The following is a 24,829-nucleotide window of genomic DNA, read 5'->3' as shown; positions in this document are numbered from 1 at the left end:
ACCACTTTCTTTTTAGTCCGAGAGATAATAGGCTAGTTAGTTTCCAACTAGTCAAATCAGTTACTTTTTACTAAACGTTAAAACACGGAATTACTATGGAATTTGTATGAAAAAGCACACTGTGACGTCATAGAAAAACGGGATAAAACGTCGGACTTATTATTACGTTTGTCTCGATTAAAATCCATAAATAAGTTAATTAGAAAAAAAATTGTTTTCCTTAGTTTAAGATCTTTATTTAGTAATCTGAATTTCATAATTTATCTTGAACCTGGTACACGACCCAATTACTTAAAGAAATAAAGGGGGTGTCATCTCTCTCACACCTTTCACATACCTAGGTACATAATTACATATCCTTCTTCACACAATCCATCCACACATTTTTCTACCCCCTATATCCGGGAGATAGCAGGAAGATTATTATGGGTAGATATATTTCCGTCGTAAAAATCACCCTGTCTGACGCGAGTAGGATGGCGCCCAGAATAGTCTATTTCAAACCCGTACTAGGACTCCTGTCCCCCACCTCTGAATAGTACTGATAGTTACTGCTGCCCTCTGGCAGGTGCCAGGTTACTGTCCGTGGGACTTGCCCCTGCCGTCCTGCGTTGCCGTACCGATGGCTCCCATCTCCGCCTCTGCAACCGTTGAGGTCTTCTGAAAGCTGAGGTTGAGGTTTCGGGGCGGAAGGCAAGAGGGAAACCACTGCCCTATTTTTCCCTAAAAAAGTAGCATGAAGAATGTATCATTCTTCACGACAAGAGCGTGGCTCTCAAATTAATGATGATTAAAAATCGCTACCGCTCATGCCTCACGGGTCATCTCAGTAACCAGACCCGATCTCGGCCGCTTTAGGCACCCGGCCCTAATTTCACGGCCCATTACCTAAACTCTGCTCTTTTTGCCATAAATCAATGTCTCGTAAACGACGCATCGGTAGTTCTACAACTTTATTATTATTTTTTATCCCAGCCATAGTATCGATTTCACTAATTATTATATCGGAGTATGCAATGTTGGACGATAACAAAAGTGTTTTTAAATTTTTTTACTATAAGTATCTGTTAATAATTTTAAAAGATCAGGTATAACAATAAAAAGTTTGTAAAGAAAAGCTGTTTATGAGAGTGTAAGTTTTAAATCTTTTATTATGCCCAATATAAATAATAATTGTAATTCTAAATTCGAAAATTAAAAAAAAATGTTATGCAACGTAATGTTATGTAATGTTGTGTTTGTGTTGTGTGTTGTGCAAATGATCCTGTGTGGCATAGGTACTTAGTTACAATTTCTTTACGAGGTGATAGGCTTTCTTTTTATCTTTATTAAGGTTCCGTACCGGGGTTTTAACGTCAAATAATAAAAAAGTAGAGATCCCGAACGAAATAACAGAAAACATGATTTTTCTTGTGGAGTCCGACTCTCACTTGACTGATCCATTTGCTTTTTTATGGAAGCCCTATAACGTTTCTCTCGTGTCCTAAATTCTTTGCGATTAATTTGCAGCTCTGAGAATTAAAATGAAGATCGTAGATAGAAAATTCACGAATTTCATGCTTAGTACTTTGATCTTAATTCGTACACAGTCAATAATAAAGTACGCGTCATGATAAAAGAATTCTCGTAGATTTCAATAGAACCAAATGTCAAGTCGTATTTATTATTATTGCGTATGGCAGACAAAAATAAAATATCCTGCGTGGATCATAAGTATATCCAGCTGAAGCTCCCCTAACCAAGTCTCTGTCTCTGCCTCTGCTACGGGGCTTAAACGAGTCGCCATACTGTGAATGTGGTCACCCGGATCAAACCATATCTCACATAGTGAACGAGTGCCCTCTGCACCGGTTCCCAGGTGGTATAGCCGAGCCGCACTGTGTGACAAGTCGTAATAATTCCGCGGGACTTCTTTCGTACCGCGGAGTCTACAAATAATTCTAGCGCACAAAACACCCACATCCGACAAGTAACACACAAGCAAATAGTATCGAGGGTAACAGATAAACTTTTTCCTTGCTTAAACAATTTACAAGCTTGCTAACAACCTAGGTAAGTCCCACGGATTACTGGCGGCAGGAATCCGCCATATCCAGGGCCGGACCTAGAGGTGTAAACCACCAGGCTGAGACTACTAGTCATCATGATCTCCAGAGGTTCCCAAACTATGTAACCCACTGGTGGGTCACGACTGAATATCGAGTGAGTCATGCCGTACTAACCCACCGAGCCAACAGCCAGTAATAAATTTCGCTTGTTATTTGAAAAGTCCTTTATTCATATTGATAATGGTTAAGTTTTCCCAGTTTGTAAACTTGCATTAGACAGATCTTATCCCAGACAACTTTGGGAACCATTGCCCTAGTTTTACTCTGTGTTCAAACGATCTGCTTATCTAAGGGCGCCTACAAACGAACGACGATGGTGTCGACGACGTGCTATCACGTGGTTTCCAGGATTTATGCCCGGTTTAGGGCAAGAGGCTTGCCCCCTGTTACATAGGACTTTGGGTGTATTTACTATACACCTCTGCCTACTCTTTTTGGAATATAGGCGTGATATAATATGTAGTCCCTTAACCCTGAAACTTACGCCTCTGTCTCGAGGGTCTGTCGCCAATCTAGCGACGTCTCTGGCCATAATCGTCGCTTTTTACAAAAGCGCGCGGCCTCTGCGCGCACGCCGTAATTGTACGCAGAAATGTTAACGAGATCGCGCGCGCGGTGACAATAAAATGAGCCACTCTCGGTCCGCGATTATCCCGCGGCGACACTGAAACGTGGACATACTACGCATTGCTGCGTTAGAGACGCGCTAATTAAGTTTTTAGAAATTGCAGCTTTATGATCTTGGGGTCGGCTGTGTGTGCTGTGTTTGTATGGGTCTTGTTTATACAAGAAAATTCTGATCGTCTATCTGCAGGATAAGTGTCTTATAGCAGTACACTACTGTCTGCCATAATGAGATAAAATGTCTGTCAGATATTTAGTACCTTTAGAAATAAGCACATGATCAAGAAGACATCATCAACTACATTAATAGTCAGACTCTATACTGTACCCTGTATATAAATAATAAAGCATTTGTTTACAACAAATTCATTAAAAACACTTTACTCATTTACAAGCCAGCCAACAAAGCGCCATACTTAAATTTTAATAAACCCCAAGTAATCCTCATCACAAATTCACAGCCCCTGTGACTACAGTTTGCTCTGCATGCTACTAGTTAGAACTGTAGAAATTAATATATTTTTAGAGCTTTTCACAGAAAATACAAGAAGAAAAATTAAAAATCTCTAAGGTATAAAAAGTAAGTAAACAGATTAAATAAAGAAATCCTTGTAGGCACAGTATTTTTTAAGATATAGGTAACATTAAACAGCATTATAATTAATTGCTATTTAATAGACTAGTTTCCAAATAGTCAAATCATTTACTTTTTAGAAAAAGTGACAAAACATCGGACTTATTAATACGTTTGTCTGTCTTGATTAAAATTCATAAATAAGTTACATAGAAAAAAGAAAATGTTTTTCATTAGTTTTAGATACGAGTATGTCTTTCTTTAGTACTTAATCAGAATTTCATAATTTATCTTGGCCCTAAAAGACAACCCGATTCTAATATCTCTATATATGAAATTATACAAAAATTGAATTTTGTGCGTGACAATGCAAAAATATGCTGTAAAATATAAACCAAAATCACTCAAGACTAGCCAAAATAACGAGCAAGAATAATCCGTGTCGGAGAGTGCACAAATCCCGCGCAATCCCGGTAAATCCGTGAATCCCGACGGGATCGCGTTACAACTAATGGAGCGTGAATCTGCGCCAGCGCCGATCCTGCACGTTCATCGACGATACAACCTCTAGACTCCGGCTCCTGGGCACTCCCAGACTTACTGTCAGCGCTTCCAATATCTCCGGCCAAGTAATTAATGCCACTTGAGATACCTACAATAAGTTATGTCAAAAACAAACGCTAAACTCCTAATAACAGATGAACGGGTTCTATCAACGCAATCGACTAGTAGATCAAATTATAAGATACTTCCGTGACTTTAGCCAATGAAAAGATTGTCTCGCCTTAAGTCTGTTTCCATCCCTTAACTCTACTGAGAGAATCAATTCTATGTGAAAAATCAAATGTCAGGCGTCTATTTAGTTGTACCGTCGATGCCACATCCTGTCTACTAAATATTGCTTCAAAAAACTGGAAAAATTGCTCATCGGGATAGTTGATACGGGTATCAGAGGTGATGGGGGATTTCTGCGAAACGTAAAAAGAAGGTGATACACCGAAACACGATAGCATGCTTGTAATGTGGTAAGTACACGGTCACGCACGTTATAAGTAGATTTATGGGTGGGGACATATCACAAAAATCACTTTGTGGTCCCTAGTTTGGTTAGGACATCACAGGCTGAGCACCTGATTGTCCGAAAGTAAGATGATCCGTGCTTCGGCGCGTTAAGCCGTTGGTCCCGGTTACTACTTACTGACGTATGTAGTCGTTACATGAGCCATGTCAGGCGCCTTTGGCGGCTCAATAATAACCCGACACCAGGGTTGATGAGGTTGGTATTCCACCTCACAACCCACACGATAAGAAGAAGAAGATTAGATTTATGAAATTAAAAATTGATCAAAAGTTGATTTCAACGTTTGACCTGATTATTCTTTCACCGAAGTATCTGTACTTTGCAATCTAAACACTTCCCTCATTCAGCGCTTATCGCTATCGACCCACTAGGGTCGATTAATTCTTTCAAATATTTTTCCTCTCAGACGACGCCCTGAGCCGAGGTTCGCGCCCAACTGGGCACCCTCAGGCTTGTTGTCTTAAACTTTGTCCGGGTGAGAGCCCTCAGCGCTCCCCATTTGTCTGGCCAAGTAGTTAATGCCATCTACGGCAAATCTAAAATAAGTCACGTAAAAAAAATAAAAACAGAACAAAAAAGAATGTGTTACAAAGACTACATAGACACAATTCATCTAAAAAGCAATCCTGCAATTTGACAAATTGCATGTTTGCGCATATTAAAGTGAGAGCGCAATGTAAACAAATGTAAAGTAGCAATATTGCCTACTTGGGATGAATTGCTTTAATGTGGCTTCAGAAATAATTAGATCGATTTTCCTTTGAACATATTATTTAAACATTTAAACATATTTAAACTTAAACATATATTTACAATAGCAATAATAGAGTGTTACCAACACAGTAGCCAGCTTAAAAATAGAACCATCAAAAGACACAACGGTTATACCAACATAAAAAATAAAATACCCATTTGAGCGCCCTAAACATTGACCGTCTCGACACATCAATTGAACTTAACAAACGGCTGTCAAAACAAACAGCCTTTGACAGGAATTAGGGGATTGACGTGATTATGAGAGAATTAAAGAAATGTCAATACAATCAGAGTCCCTGCTAGCAGTTATCTGGACAAGTGGAACTACAATTACATACAAATTGGACGTGTGTACACAGAGGCACAGTGTAGAGCGTTCAGATGATCGAGTGTTTCTCTCTGCTAGATTGAGAGTAAAAATTAAAAAGAAAGCAGAACAGAATGTCTTTAGTTACTTATCAGCACAAGCATGTGGTAAGAGGAAACTGATTAAAAGACTATATTATGTATTTTATCAATTGGCTGTAATCAGCTATATGTTTCATCACAATCATTTTACCTAAGAACCTACTGAGAACGGTCACATCACAGTGTCACGAGTTTGAATTCCGACTCGGACTCTAAATCACTGAACTTGACTTTATGAGGGTGAATTTATGTTTCGTTCAATAATTGATATCAGGTGCTTTATATGACGGTAATGGGCTCGCCCCTAATTACAGACTTGGACATAGTTGGCGAGTAGTGGGTGTATCCTACTCTACACGTGTGCCTATCCCGCGAGATGCTATGTTATGTTATGTTACCCACTGTTCTCCCTACTCTACATCCGAGTACCAAACTGTCGCCGAACAAACTAATTAACCGCTCGCACGGGAGCCGAAACACAAATATTGTTGAACGTCATCCACGACCGCGAGTCCAGACGTCTCCACAAATTGAGTTTTAATATTTTAAACTGGCAACACTTACTTTTAAAACTGACAAGTGAAGCGGCGAATGCACAAGAGATAAAACGGACATTTGTTCAATTGGGTCGTGTACTAAGTTCAAGATAAATTATGAAATTCTGATTACTAAATGAACAGATCTAAAACTAACGAAAAGCATTTTATTTTTTCTGTTTAATATTAAATAAGTCCGACATTTTATCAGGTTTTTGTATGACATTCATACAAATTTCGTAGTAAGTAAGTAATTAATAATTCTTTTTTGACGTTTATTAAATGTAACTGATTTGACTAGTTGGAATCTAGCTTATTAACTTTAAATAAGTGAAACATTTCTTGCAAAAATACAAGAAACTGCCAGCTATGAATTATGAAAAAAAACGATATTTTTTTTAAGTTTTGGATGACATCTGAATTAACAACGATATACTTGTCAAAGATGAATAACAATGAAAAGGATTTTTTTATCCAGTGTTATTCTAAAAGGTATTACAAAAAATATTACTCATTTTACAAAAAAAAAACTACATAAACTATATACGTCCCACTGCTGGGCACAGGCCTCCCCTCAATAAACCGGAGGGGAAGCATACTCCACCACGCTGCTCCACTGCGGGTTGGTTTTTACGGCTAATAGCCGGGACCAACGGCTTAACGTACCCTCCGAAGCACGGAATCATCTTACTTTTTCGGACAATCAGGTGATTCAAGAATGAAAAGTCCTTACCAAACAAAGGACAGTCTCAGAAAAAAAAAATCTATTCATCGCAAAGTATCAAATTTTTACAATTAGAGGAATGTGTCTCCAATAAATAGTTTTTCAGCGAAGTTTTCATAGCGCATTCATATTTCACTGCCCCATATCCCTAAAGTCCGGTCCACTGTCAGTGTAAGGCGCCTGTCGTCCCAAACTGACGACCCGATTGGCAGAGATAGCGCGCGTCATTTATTTTAATTCGATATTTAAATGTCGAACGGCGCGGGAGTTGACAGCGACGCACATCGCGTCGCACCCCTGTTAATTGAACGCACTGATTACCATTGCATTATTTTGTAATATTTGCTTTAAGTTAGTTGAGTAAACTTGGCGCTAAGTGTATGGAATACTGTATGATTATTTTTTTGTAATCTAGCGGATAAATTGTAAGAGATGTCTGTTACCATAAAAAAATAATTTGTATTTGATGTACTAATGATGTCCTCTCAAATAAAATACACTCTGTCTCCACAACTTTAGTGTTAGTGACATCGTAACGAAGACTATGAAGGATGATTCAGACCATGATCCTAAGTTGATACCAAGTGGAATTTTCCGTCGCAAAAGTATGGAACTGAAAATAATTTAAATAAACACTCAAATTTTCATGAATTTTCCGACAGGAAAATCCACTTGATATCAACTCAGAATCATAGTCTGAATCATCCCCAGTATTTGTTACGATGTCACTAACAACCTATCTACTTGTATGGCTACTTGTGTATACTCGTACAGGGTGTAAGTGACATCGTAACAAATACTGAGGGGGCTAATTCAGCTCATTATTCTGAGTTAATATCAAGTGGAATTTTCCATCCCAAAAGTATAGAATTGAAAATAAGTAATTTAAAAAAACATTCATGAATTTTGCGACGCCAAAATTCCACTTGATATCAACTCAGAATCATGGTCTGAATCATCCCCCTCGGTATTCGTTACGATGTCACTAACACCCTGTGTACGTGTATATGTATGGATCACTTATATTTATTTAACATGGACGCGCTATATTACGTGACTTTAAAATACTTTTTTACTTTTTTAAAGCGTGTTAGTTGCGAGAAGCTTTTTAAAAAGGGGTTATAAAACATGGAAAATATTACAAACAACATCAAAATCATTATACAAACATAACAATATCGGACAAACCACCGTCTTTTGTTAAGTCTGACCTCAAGGACCTTTGAGGACCTTATAACTCAAGAAGCCTTGAAGGGTTGAAGAGTATAATGACTGTCTTACAAAGAGCCAAAACGCTTCATATCATAAAGTAACAACGTTTTGAGATTATTATTACGACGGTTTTTTTTTTGAGTTTTATCATAACATTTTTTTTTATTATTTTTTTTACGTCTGAAGATGTTCTAAAGATCCGCGGCATCTTTTTCAAATAAGACTACATGTTCAGTGATTTGTAATGAATAACACTTAGAGAGCACAATGGAATGATGAGTGGGATGCAGGACTCGAACAAATTGTGGAGGTTTTCAAAACTGTGTTGTTTTGAGTTTTATTCATCCGTTGTATATTGGTATTCACGTAAGTAGGTACATAAATAAGAGAGTGGGGTTGTAGGGCTTGGTTGCATATCATTTTAGGGTTTCGAACCTCAGAAGGCAAAATGGAACCTTTAGGATCACTTTGGTGTCCGTCTGACTGTCAAGAGCCTTTTTTCAGAAAGGCATCTAGGTACCTATCAAGTTGAAATTTAAAATTTAAACCTAGTATTTAAACCTTGAGAAGCTCGGTGGCGCAGCGGTCAACGCGCTCGCTCTGCGATTGTTGAAGTAAAGCAACTTTCGCGAAGGCCGGTCATAGGATGGGTGACCACAAAAAAAAAAAAGTTTTCATCTCGAGTTCCTCCGTGCTTCGGAAGGCACGTTAAGCCGTTGGTCCCGGCTGCATTAGCAGTCGTTAATAACCATCAATCCGCACTGGGCCCGCGTGATGGTTTAAGGCCCGAACTCCCTATCCATCCATAGGGAAGGCCCGTGCCCCAGCAGTGGGGACGTTAATGGGCTGATGATGATGATTTAAACCTAGTTAGAGTCAGATCGCACTTAACCGGTTAATTTTTACCTGAATATTAGTTAGAGTTTATTAGAGTTAGTTTTATATAGTATTACTCATCACCCCCCTACCATTACGAGTATCCCATTTTTGACAGAGTCCGCTTACCTAACCTGAAGAATTGACAGGTCCGGTTTTTTACAGATGCGACTGCCTGTCTGACCTTCCAACCCGCGAAGGTTTAGGCCTGTGCTGGATTCGAACCTGCGACCTCAAAGTGAGAGGCAAGCGTTCTACCAACTGAGCTACCACGGCCACGGTTGTATGTATAACTATGGTATCAAATTGATCCATCAAATTCATTTCAACTCTACGATGAATGTTCGAAAATTAATATTTAACTATACACACAAACACAACACACAGGCCCTATTACCGGTACCTGTCTAATCGATTTGAATATAAAAGGGATCGTTAATCGCTCAATATATACACGTCGGCGACGCGGGTCGCCGCGACTGACGACTGGTTAGCCGCACTTAAGGGTAGTCGACCAGACATTGCGAGTATTTACTATTACGTAAGCAATACAAGGGACTAAGACTTACTTTTCTACTGTTACTGCAGATATTATGTATGATGAACATGAGGCCTAAAAAGGCCTTTTTTTGACGTGACTTATTGTAGATTTGCCGCAGATGGCATTAACTACTTGGCCGGACAAATGGGGAGCGCTGAAGGCTCTCACCCGGTACGACGTTTAAGACAACAGGCCTGAGGGTGCCCAGTTGGGCGCGAACCTCGGCTCAGGGCGTCGTCTGAGAGGAAAATATTTGAAAGAATTAATCGACCCTAGTGGGTCGATAGCGATAAGCGCTGAATGAGGTAAATCGTCGACCACGCCGGCGGGGTCGGTATCGGGGACCTAAAAAGGCCACATTAAAGCAGTTCATCTGAAAAAGTAATATTGCGCACTTATTTTTACATGCGCAAATATCAAATAGGATTATGTTTTTTGAAATGAATTGCTTAGATGTGGCCTATTTAACCCCCTAGTTATTATAAACTGAACATATTTGGACATCGAACCAGATGGCTGTATGTGAAGAAAAACATCATAGATTTTGTTCAACTTCTGGTTGATTTAGCTCTTTTTAATAAGTCCTTCCCAAGTGCCAACACGAAGGCTTAGGCAGCTGCCCTGTTTCTGGATAACCCTAGGCTTTTTCTAGACTAGACTAGACTTCTAGGTCTTTATATGCCTTTACCTAAAAATATATATGTTTTTTTTTGCCTTGGATGAGCTGCGCACACCTATGAGCACAAACAAAAAGCTCCGAAGTAAAATTAAATATATTTAATTTAAACTGTGTACTTATTGATAAAATCTAAGCCTAGTATACCAATGGCTGGGCGACTAACAAAAGCTTTCGTCTCAAAATTCCGCAAGTCACCGTCGACATGTGGCGACTTCAAAATTGAAACGCAGCTCGTATATTTATTTTTAACTTTTTTTTACGAATCGAAGGAGTCATTAGATTGTAAGTCATAACGGTCGAGTTTTTTGTCGCAATGGCTCTCCGATCAAGACGGTGTCAGGTGCGCTTGATACAATATTCGATACAATTAAATTTTAGTGCAAAAAGTGATACATTAAATGGGAATACATTCAAAAGTGATACATTAAAAATAACTTAAACACAACCGTCTGTGCACATTTGCAGAAACGCGTTAAGTCGAAATGAAAACGTAATTATGACGTCGGCGTAAGTATTTGTATTTCGAACACCACCCTCGTTTGTTTTTTTAAGAAAACGGCTATCTCCTTTTTGGACACTTGAATTGAGCCGTTAAAATGACGAGGAAGGGAAACCGACTTTGATGACCAGTAGAAGAACTGAAATATTTACACAAGCATCCGGAAAACTATACAGGGTGTTAGTGACATCGTAATGAAAACTTTGAGGAGTGATTGAGGCCATGATTCTGAGATGATATCAAGTGGAATTTTCCGTCGCAAAATTCCCCTCAGTATTCGTTACGATGTCACAACACCCCGTATATATAATCACATCTGGGGAGGCTAAAAAGACAATATTGCTATTTGATATTTGTTGACGATGCGCACTTATTTACTGAATCGGGAATAAAAGATCTATATATGCACTACGCGTTTATTTCTATCATCATCACATTATGTCATCTCCAACATTCTATTTCCAACCACTATTCAACATAACACAACATAGCTTCGCGCCTATAACCCCAAAGGGGTAGGCAGGTATATGGTATATACACCCACTCCTCGCTAGCTATGTTTACGTCCCATGTAATAGTGGGCAAGCCTATTGCCATGAACCGGGCACGAATCCTGGATATAAAAATAAATAAAATAATAAAAAAAGTTTATTTAGGTTCCGTGCTTCGGAGGGCACGTTAAGCTGTTGGTCCCGGCTATTAGCCATAAAAACACCTCCACCAACCCGCATTGGAGCAGCGTGGTGGAGTATGCTCCATACCCCCTCCGGTTGATTGAGGGGAGGCCTGTGCCCAGCAGTGGGACGTATATAGGCTGTTTACGTTTACGTATTTAGGTAAAATCTACGACACACATAAAACAACACAACATTAAAATATACACACATTAATATATATATAAATATATAATTATATCAGTGTTGTGTGTTTTCTGTCAGTGGCTGTGCAACGGGGCAATGCCGCTAGTGTAATGGGTTCGTTTGGACCAGCTCAGAATCAGAACACTTAAACGCGTAGTTGGACGTGACGAAGTTACGTATGTTTCTGATTATGTGACAGATTGTATTAAATTTGTTATTTAAGTAATTGTAGTATATTCTTATTAAAATGTAAACTAATTGTAATAAATATTATAACCAAACATGAACCAAACATGAATTCAAAGTCACGAAGTCGAATTGTGACTTTCATGAAAATCCTATCTCGTACCTAAATTAAGGTATTATGACATTTATGGTACTCGACGTATGGTACAGTCATGAGCAATATTATGTACCCACTTTAGAACCCTGTCGCACTATCATAATTATATGACATTAAATTAGACTTACAGTTTAATTTGTCAAAAAAAAAGTGACATGGTTTCTAAGTGTATACCATATTAGTACTCGTGACCGTACAACTCCATAAGAAGGTTGCAACCAACAACCAACCTACGGGAATGAAGTCGTGAGCTTATATTAATAATATTGTACAACATAATAGGTACTCCATTGATCACTCTATGAGTCGATGAGTTCAATCTGTTCAGGCTTTGTTCCTCATTGTAATGAATACAACTTTTGTCTAGCCCTGTCCAACATGAGACTAATATTCCGGACAAATTACAAGAAGACTCAATTCCGATCGGCGCCATGGGAAGTAAACTTGGGTAAAAAATTGAGAAAGTGCACCTTGGGTGTTCTTAGATAGGGTTCTGTAGATAGATTTTGCCTTCTCGTTTGTTTACTCATTATTATTTTTCAATCCTTACTTCACAACATAATCATCAATGATGATATTCATCATCATCAGCCCATTAACGTCCCCACTGCTGGGGCACGGGCCTTCCCTATGGGTGGATAGGGAGATCGGGCCAAGTAGTTAATGCCATCTGCGGCAAATATACAATAAGTCATGTCAAAAAAAAACTAGCACTTCCTCATTAGTAACCCTGATTGCCCTGTGGCAGTTACAATATCTTACTAAAAGAATCGTTTTGTTCATCAATGAGAAACGACGCAAGAAACGTTAAACAGAACATCCTTTAAGCGGTCGACAATTTCCCTTGTTCAGCTCTTATCGCTATTAACCTACTATGGACGATCAATTCTCTCCAATCGTCATCCTCTAAGACAAATCCACTCAGACAACCGACCCTGAGTTGAGGTTCGCCAACAGGGCACCCTCAAGCCTGTCGTCCTTGATTTTTGTACTGGGTGAGAGCCCCATATATCCCATTATCCGGCAAGCAGTTAATGCCATCAGAGGCAACCTTTAATTAGTTACGTCGAAAAAAGGTATTACGAGGTACCAGTGCTTTAAAAATTGATCAAATTAGTCAGCGACAACTGTTAAAAACGCTACTCATTGAGACTAATCACGAGACACTCCAACGATATGGGAAACAGCATCTGAAACCTGTAATGAACTTCTCAACGAAAACCCGGATTTTTTTCTCGAACACTCCGGCGGATCGCTAAAAAAGTCGATCGGTCATGTCTGAATAAAAAACGTGTATATCGGTAACACCATCTATACGTATTAAACTACAATACAAACAATCGAAACCCTGATTGAAATGTCAAATAATGACGGCGGATTGATTCGGACCGCGCCATTGTACTTATATAATTACTACACGCTGAGCTATAACTATTTATTTTGTATCCGAATTTATTACTGGCGATGAAAAAACCGATGGATATACAATGATTCGTGGTTTTCGAGCCCTGTCCGTTGTCTTAAAAGAAAAAGTTGTTTGTTTTTTAAGATTAACATTCCTTTTGTATTGATCGGTGTCTGTATCTATATCTTGACTTCTTAATATTCGAATCTTCTTTATTTATTTATTATATTTGCTATACACATACATACATAAATTCACGCCTAATTCCCACCGGGGTAAGCAGAGACTATAGAATTCCATTTGCTTCGATCCTATTATTATATTTGCTATACTAATCATAATCCATACCGTTACAAACAAGTTTCCATATAATATAAAACACACAAAAAGAAACACAAATTATATAACAGAACTAACAACACAAGTAATTTCAAATTTAAAAAAAATATATAATTTGTCTTAAAGTTTGTGAGACCAGTGATCGAACTCATCAACCCTGGTGACAGGGTTGCAATTGAACTGCCAAAGGCCCCTGACATGGCTCAGGTAACGACTCATCATTACTAATTTAAGAGCTACGCTCTTGTCGGTGTAGCATTCTCCAGTCTTGTTTATCAAATACCAATCCATTCACTTCCTTATAAGACACGACGTTCGCCTTCTCTTTAATCTGTTCCATGTAAGCTCTTCTTGGTCTTCCCCTTCCTCTCTTTCCTTGTAGCTTCCCTTCTATGACGTTTTTAATAAATTCGTCGTGTCAGGTAACGACTACATACTCATAATTATAAGTAAATCGCAGCTGGGGCCGACTGCTTATCGTGCTCCGAAGCACGGGTGATCAGCCTACAATGTCGTAATCAAACTATGGTTTACAAAGTGATCTTTGTGGTAAGTCACATCCGCGATTCGAATCCGGGACCTCCGAATCGTAGCCAGTGCCAAGTCTCCGATCTATAAATGAATATGAATAATGCTAATTACAATTCGTTACACTGTACTACAATATCTTTTTTTTAGCATGCTTACCTACCTACTGACACACTTTCTCCAACTCAATCCTTAAACTGGTTTCAGTGTTCATATAATCTCTATCATTTAATGTTAAATGTTACTTTCAAATTCAAACATCACGTTACATCTATTTAAAAAGGTCAAATAATGTACTGTAACCTTTTATTAAAGGTTCTACGCACCTGACATGTATTTTCGCTGTAAGTACCTAAATCTTGAAGGCAATCAAACTTCAACATTGGTAAGTAGTCGTTACATGAGCCATGTCAGGAGCCTTTGGCGGCTCAATAATAACCCTGACACCAGGGTTGATGGGGTTGGTAATTAACCTCACAACCCACAAGATAGAAGATAGATGAGTAATCCACCTCACAATCAACACGATGGAAGGAAAAGAATAAAACCCCTATGAATTAAAAGAACTGTAGTTTTTTTAATTAAATACCAGTGCGACTTCCCTCGGTCATCGAGACCGCTCGCGGCGCCTGCGCCGTCATGATAACACGATACCATCTCGATACGTTAGTAGACTTCAACCTCCCGTCACATGCCCGCCTTATGGCTTGCTTACACCGTGCTGTGATGGGTTGTGAAGTGTGGTACGCTGCAGCGATATACGTTATAGCTAAAAATGTATATCCTTCTTAGTAATAGCGTAGAATAAAGGATAATACTATGTGTAGAACGGACACTCTCTGCCCCCCACCCGTGTTAGGCGCCGAAAATTACCTCACCCCCGCGAAACCCCACTTTAGTCTAAATGTTTAGTCTAAGTTGATACTTATTATGAACACCATTTTCGTTGACTTGATTCAGTGGTCTGAATCTACAACAACAACAACACCCGTCAGAAGGAACAGAGCTACAAACTACAGCAAGAATTTACCCTGAAGGTACTGGTATTCAAGTAGTACTATTTACTTAAGTAAGTAAACATCGTTCGGCCATGTCAGGGGCTTTTAGCGGCTCAATAGTAACCCTGACAGGGTTGATGGGGTTGGTAAACTCACAACCTACACGATAGAAGAAGATGACTGGGTATGTGTATTTATATTTTATGCAATATTTTTTTAAACATATTTATTTCAGACTTTCGTCCATACATCTTCTTCTTCTTGTTTGCCAAGTATCACGCTGACAAACATCGTCTTCTTTAAGACCCAGCGCCTTCATGTCTCTCTAGACATTTGTCAACCAGGTGGTTTTAGGTCTTCCCCTTTCCCTCCTAATAGCCATGGAAAGGAGTTTTCTCACGACATGGTAATCCACCTCACAACCCACACGAAGACCTCGCCAACCCTCTAGAAGATTACATGGCCGTACTTTCGTCCATACATGTGTTAGTAAAAAACTTAAAGTAAGTTAGTATCAAAATTAAAACGCGCGTTTAAAGTAGGGATACTTTAAACGCGGTAAGAACCCGTTATTATGTGTTTTATTTATGATAATAACCGCGTAAACTTAAAACAATGTAAGTTAGTATCAAATCATACAATTTTATTAATATTTAAAAAAAGTTTTTTATTTACTTATGCAGCACCTTAAATACTTCCTTACTCGTATCCGTTTAACGACTAACCAACTTCACCTTAATAAACCATTACATGTGTATTGATTTCCGTGCCGATGACTGGACTACGTCAAACACACGCTGCGCGCGCGACGTCTCAATCGAGGGTCGACAGAGCCGCGAAACGCAGCCCGATCTTATCGCACAGAAATTGTTTCTATATCAAACGATTGACAAGGACTCACTGCAAAGAAATAAGAGAGGCTACATTGTTTGAGGTTTACGCGGTTATTGGTATTAATTCAAAATTTGTAAAATTCTTCCCGTACATTTAAAACATAAATACCTTTTGGCTATTAACCACCATGGCAATCAAGAGCATGACCAACTATCTTTAGCAAGCCATAGTTATGGCACGAGGTCGGTGTGCGCGGGCAAATTCGAAGTCCCTAGAGTTAATAATTACTATGGCGATAGAACTCTAAAAAAGAGACTTCCCTACTTACTAAATAGTTTGCCTGAGAACATCCGTCTAGAACCAAATAAAAGTAAATATAAAAAATTACTTAAACAACACCTTCTAGACTCGTGTCCTAGCTAACTTATTATTCCTAGTTAACTTATGTTATTAATTGACTATTAGATATAAGTTCATATTATTAGTAGAGACTCTTTCCTGCAGACAAACTGTTTAAACAGTTTTGCAGGGCATTGATAATTGTATTTTTAGTATTAAGATTTAATAAATAAATAAATAAAAAATAAAAAAAATTCTGCAGACGCCATCCAATTTTATTTTAAGTTATACCTGTCACTTTCTTATCCGCTGAAAAGAAAGGGACGGGTAATCGACAGGCATAAAATTTGTGGAATACACGTCAATTTTAAGTAGAAAACTAAAACAACCGTCTAAAATTTTTACATCTGCCAATAACCCGACAGAGTTAAGTAGACAGAACGTCAAACGGATTACATACCAGCGAGATGTCTATTTTATTCGCCCGGGTTATTCATTTGTTTTAAAATTAATTTGTTGACTATCATCCGTCCCTTTCCTTTTTGGCGGATAAGAAAATGACGGGTAAAACTTAAAATAAAATTAGGAGGTGTTTGCAGGGATTGAGGCCATTATCATAATTAAAAACAATACTGAGTTGTCGCCGCGTTAATTAGGGATATGAGACTCCCGATATTTCAACACTGCTGCAAGTGCCCGATCACGGGACGACTGATGAAATTGAAGTGGAGTAGGTAGATCCATAATTTTCTAAGGACAGTAACAAGTGGCAAAGAAAGAGGGTGGACAGATATGTTTGCATAAAGAGCCTTATCGCTTAAAGCAACTTCTTCCAGAGAACCATAAGGCGAGGAAATATGTATGTGGGAACTTTGTACTACAAAACGAAAGTCCATTTAAAATATAGAATCCAATAAATATGTCCAACCACGATTTATTTGCCAACCATACCTTGTAAGAACAAGTTTGAGTGCGTGTAATGTTGTGAAGAAATGAGCGGATAAGATGATATCTGATGATTTCCTCGAATCCAAGATGACGCAGAGGTCAATGAGAGATCCATTCATGATGGGGGTTCAATCAGCAATAAAAACAGCACAGTTATTGATGTAAATGTTAGCCGAATCGAGATTGAACGCTGAGACGTGACGTTGTGTCGTAGATATTTATAATCGTCCAACATGTATATTCAAGTAATACAATAACTCTCTGTTGCACACAGAGGATAAATATGTAATACAATAACTCGAAGCTCAAATGTAGGTGGCAGCACTGATGAGTATTCCTGACAGTTCTCCATACTGTCCAGCTAAAATTCTTAATGTAGATTTGCCGCAGATGGCATTAATTACTTGGCCGGTCAAATGGGGAGCTCTGACGGCTCTCACGCAGTATACCGTTTAAGACAAAAGGCCTGAGGGTGACCAGTTGGGCGCGAACCCGGCTCAGGGCGTCGTCTGAGAACTTTTCCTAAAGTAATACTTTCCAATCTTTAGGGAATAAGTATAACACTATGATTTTTACAACATAACACGACTCTTGACTATGTCCCAATTAGTAGGCAGTACAATGTTTTAAGTTTACGCGGGCGGGGAGTCTCATATACCTAATTTAAACGCGGTAAGAACCCGTTATTATGTGTTTTAATTATAGTAGTCAGTAGTCAAAGGTACCTACATCCATCGCAAGATGAACTAAGTACACCTCACCTAGCTTTCTGTTAGACCAACGTGATAGGTGGTCAGCTGTATCGCCGTCTATAATGGTCGAGCCAACTGTGTTAGTGAAAACTGCACTTAAGATAGATTAATAACTCATTGCAATTCCGGGATTCAAACCGCCGCTGCCCGTTTGAGAAGTAAGCCGATGAACCACAGGACCACAGTGACAATAAAAATACAGTGAAAACAAAAAAAATAATACAAAAGGACTCTTAACTAAGTACATGGCAAATAGAATAGTGACTATAGAAATGTAAGTTTTTATTATTATTATTATTGTATATATCAAACATATTACATCATTTTTATCTTCCTATTTGCTGTTAGGGAATCAGTATAAAAATAAATGAAGGTGTCGTAGAGAATTCCCCGCCGGTAATGTAATGACGGCGGCGCCCGCGCACGCCGCGTCATCGTCGCCGCGTCTGACCGCCACGCTGATTGGTTCACCATCGGTGACGTTACATGTCGGCAATTGTAATATCTAAATGATGTAACAACTTGGTAATTTTACATTGTTTGAGATTTAAATGGCCTTTTTATCCCCACATGTTAACTTATGTCACCTTACGTCAATCCTATACATTTTTATCACTGTCAAACGATAAAATCTTCTATTATCTTGAGAACGACACTAGATTGCGACCAAGGGATCCAACGCTATTACAGAAGCCAAACTGTAACAGCGTTTTCTACAGTAAAAGTTGTCACATAATATCCGTACAAATTTACAATCATATTCCCAGATACATTAAAGAATTGCAAACAAAGTATTTTAAATCTCAACTGTATAATTGGCTATGTGATAAATGTTATTATTGTATAAAAGAATATTTTGAATATGCTAAGAAGTTTAATATTAATAATGTTTGGAGAGTTTTGAGGCTATATATTTATTTTTGTTAATTATTGTAAGTTTGTTTTCTTTATTTTTTTATTAGATTTATCTGAGGTTAGTTAAGTTAGTAAGTAAGTAGATTTATATTAGTTGATTAAGTACCTACCTGCTTACGTTCTAAATTTTCGCATGCTTATATCTAGCGGATCATGTGATACTTTGAACATAAAACCTATCAACTGTTTACAAAATCATGAATCTCCTATGCGAATAAATGATTTGATTTTGATTTGATATATTTACTTACCGGGTGAGCGGCCGTCCTCGTTTTCCGCCCAAGTTGTTAATGAAAAACAACTAGGAAAAGTACAATAAGTTGTAAGGACACAACATCAAAAAAAGCTCAAAGAAGCATTTCATAAAGATCTTGTAAACATTCCTCAAGAAGTAAGCTTAAGATTGTCGTGTATCGTGTGAAACATTCCTTCATACTCATCTCACATGATTACTGGTTCGAAGAGTAATTTGTTCATAACTTGCCTCGTAAGAAACACGCAGTCATGCGCCAGACATTTTTTTACAAACGGCTTGTAAAGATTGGTATTGATTTTAATTTTATTTTGGGAAAGCTAAGTGGTTTTCCCATTCTGCTGCCCCTTCTTGCATTTTGTATTCGGCCAGTGGCCTGTTTCATAAAACTTACAATTGTAAATTACAATGACAATTTGATGTACATTGCGGAGTGTGTGTGATCACAAATATCTCCCAGTTTCAAATTAGCTACGTAATGAACACCAAATTGTCGTTGTAATTTACAATTGTAAGTTTTATAAAATAGGCCTCAGGGGGATTATAAAACCACATTGAAGCAATTCATCTAAAAATATAATAATATTCATATTTGACATGACAATGTGTTAGTGACAATACTTTGAGGGATAATGAATTCAGACCATGATTCTGAGTTAACATCGAGTGGAATTTTCCGTGACAAAAGTATGGAACGGAAAATAATTTAAATAACACTAAAATGTTCATGAATTTTCCAACAGGAAAATCCACTTGATAGAAACACAGAATCATCGCAATAGCAGAGAACTGAAAATAACGGAAGTATTTGTTACGATATCGCTAACAACCTGTATATAATATTGAGAACTTAATTTTATATACGCTAATGTTTTAGATGAATTTCTTCAATGTGGCCACTTTAAATTCCCAAATCGACTGATTCTCTTACTTAATAAAGCAAGCTGTGTAAAAGACAAAATCCATATATAAGATCGAATTTAGGTACTACACCTACGAGTACCTAAATTCGATCTTATATGGATTTTGTAACTTGTTACTTTGTTATTTTTGTGTTGCTAGGTGTCTTTTAAATGTAGGTTGGTAGATTCATGAGTTCTAGCGACAATTTACTAGCTTAGATCATCCTAAGGGTGGTTGGTCTGAATAAACTAATCTCAGCTTCCAGACGGGCCTCAAGACCATGTCAATGTGACTGTTATTATATTAAAACGGGGGTCAAAATGGCGACATTGAAACAATTTATCTAAGAAAGCAATATTGCTATTTGACATTTGTGTGCATTACGCACTTACTTTTGACTAATTGCACCGATGTGGCCATTTTAACACCCAGGAACTTGAGCATGATCTTGAGGGCAGTCTCAGCTGAGATTAACTTTTCCTCACACGATAAAATATTGACAATCAAATCGTGAGTGCTACAATCCACTATCCTTACAGCAAAATGCAAACATTAATGTAAATTTTAATCGTTTACACTAAAAACATTCTCACTTAAGGCTCCAATGTTTATGTTTGAGCTCGAATCCTGTCGGCGAGAGGCGAGCACTGATCGATGTTATCACTCCCGGCTTACAAGTTAATCCGACTCGCCTCACCAGATAAACCCTCACACCAACAGCATACCACCACAACTGTCAATTTCACACGTACTTTTTCATACAAAACAAAAAGCGTTTTGAAGGGGAGAGAACTGGCAAAAAATAGGGGCCCTGATTACAAATTTTATTATGAAATGACATTGAATTAATCGGAAAGGCCACCTTGCGGCTCTCATTAACACAAATGGATTCACGACTCGACTACGGACAATAAAAATCGCATTTACACACAAAAAAAGAAACGTGATTAATGACAGTACGTAGAGTTTGCTACAGCGTGAGTTGGGGCGCCGAGTGGGGCGAGTAGCGAGTGAGAAGTGTCTTCATGAGGATGTTTTTACTCGTAGTTACTTAAGTATTTTACTAAAAGACCAGGAGGGTTAAAATGGCCACATTCAAATTCAAATTCAAAAATATCTTTATTCAGTAGGTAACATAGTTACACTTTGAATCGTCAATTTTTACATAACGAACGTCTCATCCGCCTAAAACTATTGCAGCTACTCACAACCTGCATAGCCGGGGAAAAGAAGCTGCAAGAAAAACCTCGGCACAGGGTTCTTTAGCCACTCTTTAAAAAAAAAATATTGGTATACAATTGAGTAATTTAGCTGCCTAATATCAGTTCTCAAACAGTTAATCCCATGCATTCATATCTTCTAAATAATCACTAACTTTATAATAACCTTTTTTGTAAAGTTTAGGTATGTTTAACTACATCAAAGCAATTCATCTACGAAAGCAATATTGCAATTTGACATTTACGCATATAAAAGTAAGTGCGCAGTGCAAACAAATGTCAAATAGCAATATTGCTTTCTCAGATGAATTGCTTCGATGTGGCCAGTTTAACCCCCCAGGGGTCTTAGCCAAGTTGCAAACAATAACGAAATGTGACATCATCCTTCTGCCCTTATTCCATTCTAGTTTTGGTCCGCATAACATGTATTCCTCTTCCATTCATTGCTGTCAGTCGTCATCTCAATACTCACACCTTTCACACACATTCCTTCTTTACACAATCCATCCACACTTTCTTTGGTCGTCCCCTAACCCTATAGAGATATATTGGATATATCCAATAACGAAACGTGACAGTGTAAATCGAATAAAATATACATATATTGTTTTAAGTTTACGCGGTTATTATCATAATGTTTTTTTCTGTAACCTAATTAATGTCCCACTACTGGGCAAATGCCTCATAATTAAAACACATAATAACGGGTTCTTACCGCGGCACTTGAAACAGTGTCGAAATATCGGGAGTCTCATATGCCTGCTTTAAACGCGGTAAGAACCCGTTATAATGTGTTTTAATTCAAATATACGTATATGCAAATGACGTATCAATCCCATATGTTTTGCGTTCGCAACTTCGCTAAGGACCTTGGCTGGCCCAATACAGACCTGAACCAGTGATGTTCGAAATTGTTTTCGAATTCGTTTTAAGTAAGGATCATATTAAAATGATTATCACGTGCTTCAGTAGTACTTTCCAGGCCACATTCTCCAAAAATAAGTAATATAGATGGCGTTGTCGAGATTTAACGTGATAATTATCTTATTTCTCATTTACTCGGGTACTTACATAATTATTCAAAAATACTATCTAATAGCAGAAGCGTGTATATAAAAATAAATGTTGCTTGATATTTGGATCACATTATGTATCGATCAAATTGTGTTGTTACCTCTATATTGCTTCTGTTTATTTTGATAAGAATAATAACGGATGTAAGATGTAATTGTGAGTGAGAGAGACCGGGTGAGAGCCTTCAGCGCTCCCCATTTGTCCGGCCAAGTAGTTAATGCCATCTGCGGAAAATCTACAATAAGTCACGTCAATTTTTTTTTATTACAAGTTTACTTAGTTTAGGCATCAGCCATCTACAAAAAAACAGCTTGTAGCTATTAGATAAGTTAAGTTTCTTTGTAATTTATTTTTTGTGGTTTGGAAATAAATTTATTATTATTTTTTAATATAATATTATAATAATATTGTTAGGTACTAGGTGAATTCCGCTCTTGCCTCCGCTCAGTCCACCTCAATTCTCCCAGCCACAGCGCAAGTGCTCGGTAGCTATCGTGATACATGGACGCAGCGCCCCGCACGCGATCCGTCGAACTGCAATACCGCGCCAAAAAACCAAATTATAATACTAAATCAATGTTAACTTATACAAAGATCGCACGTGTGATAACTACCAAGATGCATTATTTTATGAATTAAAAGTGGGAGGGATAAGTGATTACTCATGTTTCTACTTCTTCATTATTGACTCATGCTTACACAGTCTTAATTAAGTTCAGGTTTTTACAAATAACTATCTACCTAACGGCGTCGTCTTGCGTTTCGTGTTAGACAAACCACTTTATCATTTTGAGCTACGATTGTTAATAGCGTAGAATAAAATGCGAGAACACAGTTTGCATTTCTATTCAGTTATCTACTATTGGATCTGGGGGTTAAAAAGGCCACATTGCAATTGACATATTAATTTTTGAGTGAATTGTGAGCCGTGGTAGCCCAGTTGGTAGAATGCTTGAATCCAGCACAGGCCTAAACCAATGACGTCGAATTTGTTTTCGAATTCATGTTTGGATCATAAATAATTATCACATGCCCAGCGGTGAAGGGAAACATCGTAAGGAAACCCACATTGCAAAAAATCATTTTCGGAGGTATGTGACCTAACCTGTATCGGGCTGGTTTTCCCTTCGCGAGTTGGAAGGTCAAACAGGCTGTCGCTTCTGTAAAAAACGGACCTGGCAAATCTTTAGGTTATGTAAACGGATCCTGTGAAAAACGGGATAATACTAGGGAGATGATGATGACTATTTTAAGTGAATTGCTTTGGTAGCCGTGCCGTGATGGAAGCAGTTGAACGCAACCAATGTTTTTGTTTGCTTCTTCATTTCGCAAAAAATTCTATTTGACCCTAGTTGTAATTGCTTTATTTTACCAAAATATTGGCCGTTACTAAAATCATAGACAGAGATTGGAAAATAGAGCCAGGCGCGCCCTACGAGTTTTTCGCCGCGCGGCAGAAAAGAGCAGCGGCATAATGTCGCACTGTAATACTGCGCCGCTGCGGTGGCTCTGCCGTCAAGTGCGCGCAATACAATTTAAAACTGTTTGGTACAGTATTACAGTGCGACATTATGCCGCTGTTTTTTTCTGCCGCGCGGCGAAAAACTCGTAGTGCGCGCCTAGCCTTAATGTTCGACATTCCCGCGTCCCGTGTGTTCGACAGTAATCAGTCACACTGGTGTGTTTTGGTACCACTGTAATCGTAATATTGTGTTCGTCATTTTGTGATCCACACACCGCGATAACTGCCCGTAGCTCGTTTCCGATAAATGATGTTATATAGAAAGGTATTGTACCCGTTTTACTTAGAAACGATAGTTTGACGTGGGTCTAATGGTGTGTATTGATACTACAGGTATTTGCTTATTTGATAATTTATTGAACTCGGAACAACACATTACACTTAACTGACACAAGCCACAGCTCATTTTCAAATGACTGCATTAGTAACATGGTCTAGTGGTCCCTTATACGTCGGAAATATGGGAAAAAAATCCGAAATAAATGAAAACTACCTCCGTACGCCAGTGGTTGAGCAGTGGGCTCATTCCGAAGGTCCCAGGTTCGAATCCTGGCGGAAAAAATCACTTTGTGATCCCCAGCTTAGTTAAGACATTGCAAGTTAATCGTCCGATTCTCCGGTAGTAAGATGATCTGTATTTCTGAGCGCACGTTGGGCAGTCGGTCCCAGCTACTACAGAGTGTTAGTGACATCGTAACGAATACTGAGGGGGATGATTCAGACCACGATCCTGAGTTAACATCAAGTGGATTTTTCCGTCAGATTTTGCTGTATGGAACTGAATATAATCTTATAAAACACCAAAATTTGATGATTTGATTTGAATTTTCATGAATTTTCCGACACGAAATTCCACTTGATATCAACTAAGTTACGATGTCACCAACACCCTATATATGGCTAAGTATGTAGTCGTTACATGAACTATGTATCTCTTTGATGGGGTCGGTCATTGATCTCACAAGCCACACCATGGAA

At 38.3% G+C, this 24,829-nt stretch overlaps 1 protein-coding gene across 1 annotated transcript in view; it reads left to right on the top strand.

Annotated features, from left to right (window-relative positions):
• Nucleotides 1-24,556, top strand: part of LOC126371434 (adhesion G protein-coupled receptor A3) — a 233,458-nt gene extending 208,902 nt beyond the window's left edge. The window contains exon 10 of the transcript XR_007567042.1: nucleotides 24,532-24,556. The gene's annotated coding sequence lies outside the window, so the exon portion shown is untranslated. The remainder of the gene's footprint in view (nucleotides 1-24,531) is intronic.
• Nucleotides 24,557-24,829: the final 273 nt, after the last annotated feature.

This window comes from Pectinophora gossypiella, chromosome 12 (genome assembly GCF_024362695.1).
Source record: "Pectinophora gossypiella chromosome 12, ilPecGoss1.1, whole genome shotgun sequence".
NCBI classification, from domain to species: Eukaryota; Metazoa; Arthropoda; class Insecta; order Lepidoptera; family Gelechiidae; genus Pectinophora; species Pectinophora gossypiella.
Note: the sequence above shows the minus strand (reverse complement) of the source record. Positions and strands in the feature narration are given on the sequence as shown.